The 2046-nt window shown below is 50.0% G+C and overlaps 1 protein-coding gene across 1 annotated transcript in view; it reads right to left on the bottom strand.

Annotated features, from left to right (window-relative positions):
- The window catches only part of EXD3 (exonuclease 3'-5' domain containing 3), a 459528-nt gene that overhangs the window by 21782 nt on the left and 435700 nt on the right, over nt 1-2046 (bottom strand). The window lies entirely within an intron of this gene.

Raw genomic sequence — 2046 nt, 5'->3', positions numbered from 1 at the left:
CTGGGCTGCAGTCAGGCATCGGGACTACAGCGACACACTGCCTTGTCCCCATTCTGCTTCCCATCAGTGGGTCCCTCTGGGGGTGATGCACCAAGCTCCATGCCTGGCTGAGCAGCTGGCATCTGAGCTCTTGACTCATTTGACAGAACAGCCTCAGGCAGTGAAGGGGCCTGCCTTAGCTTCCTCAGCTCCAGCCAGCTCAGGCAGAAGACTGGGATGCATGTATCTACTGGGAAGGTGGTGCTGGGTGAGGGGCTCTTCCCCCACCTCGTCCCTCACTGCTTCTGATCCACTCCTTGGCAAAGCTGGATTGTGGCTTGAACTCTGGGTCAAAGTCTAGAGAGAAAAAAATAGCTGTGCCCAGCTGTATTGTGTAATGCTCCCATAAAGAACAATGTTAATTGAGATGCCCATTAAAAGCCCATAATAAAGCTTATTCATTACGAGACCATAATTTAACAGAGAAAATCCAGCAGCGCTCTCTAGGAATACCCCCTACCCCCAAAGAAATGAATACTGTTAGCCTTTCATGGCTAGCCAGCTCAGACCCAGCACAGCACTGGAAAGACAGATACCTGCTGCTTGGTTACCCACTGGTGTATCTCACTCAGCTGGGATCTAGATGGTGCCATAAAATGGCAGAAGCTGAGACTATCTGTAAATGTCAGCAGGACCCCAAGAGACTGAGTTACAGCCTTGAGACTCACTCTGATTTGTATAAAGTGTACAGCGCTGAAAAGCTTGCAGAGGCAATGAGGGGTTTTTAAAGGGACACTTTTGGATTAAAAGATGCACTTAGCTGGGACCATTTTTTATTTATCCCAAATTGTGCATAAACTGGGGGCTCAACTGGACATGACTTAAAGGGAGCCGATTTTCAGAAAGTGATGCCTGCTGCCTCTCTGAAAATCAGGCCTCTTTAAGGCACCTGCTCTTGGACACCTAAAAACTGAAGTCCCTTGAATCCCTAGTTGTTTTGGAAAACTGAGATCCGGATTACTAGTCCTGCAATGAGAGAATAATGATGTATCCTCCCCATTCTCAGTGGGTTGAGCCTGTGGATAAAACTCCCCTGATCCCAATGAAGTTAGCTGAAAATTCACGGGGGCCAGGATTTCACCTTGTGCAGTTAGTGCACGTATAAAATGCCTCAGCATGCAAAGGAATGCCCCCCATCAAGCACATCATGCTCACGTGTCCCCTCCCTATGTTGTAAATCCCAGAAATGAGGCTCTGAGCTAATGAGCATGCCCAAGGCAGAGCGTCTGAGAGTGGCACTGGGCATATGCTCAGCATTGCTCCAATATGCCAAAAATGTGGTCCCCATCTTTAAGAAAGGGAGGAGGGAGGACCCGGGCTACTATAGGCCCATCAGTCTTACCTCAATCTTGGGGAAACTCTTTGAGAAGATCATCAAGGAGCACATCTGTGATGGGCCAGCATCAGGGGTGATGCTGAGGGGCAACCAGCACGGTTTCATTAGGGGCAGGTCACATCAGACCAACCTGATTGCCTTTTACGATCAGGTCACAAAAGCATTGGATGCAGGTGTCGCCGTGGATGTAGTCTTTCTGGACTTCAGCAAGGCCTTTGACACTGTCTCTCACCCCATCCTCGTTAAAAAACTAGGCAACTGTGGCATTGATGCCTACACGGTCAGATGGATTGCTAATTGGCTGAAGGGTCGTACTCAGAGGGTGGTGGTGGACGGGTCATATTCGACCTGGGGGGAAGTGGGCAGCGGAGTCCCCCAGGGCTCGGTCCTTGGGCCCACGCTGTTCAATTTCTTTATCAGCAATTTGGACGATGGGGTGAAAAGCAACCTGTTCAAATTCGCTGATGATACCAAAATTTGGGGTGAGGTGGGCACGCTAGCAGGGAGGGAAAGACTGCAGAAAGACCCGGATAGGTTGCAAGGGTGGGCTGACAAAAACAGGATGCGTTTCAATACGGACGAGTGCAGGGTGCTGCACTTGGGCAGTAGTAACCGGCAACACACTTATAAGATGGGAAACTCCCTTCTTGAGAGCACGGAGGCAGAAAGGG

This window comes from Alligator sinensis, unplaced genomic scaffold (genome assembly GCF_000455745.1).
Source record: "Alligator sinensis unplaced genomic scaffold, ASM45574v1 scaffold235_1, whole genome shotgun sequence".
Classification (NCBI taxonomy): Eukaryota; Metazoa; Chordata; order Crocodylia; family Alligatoridae; genus Alligator; species Alligator sinensis.
This window is presented reverse-complemented; position numbering and strand designations above follow the sequence as displayed.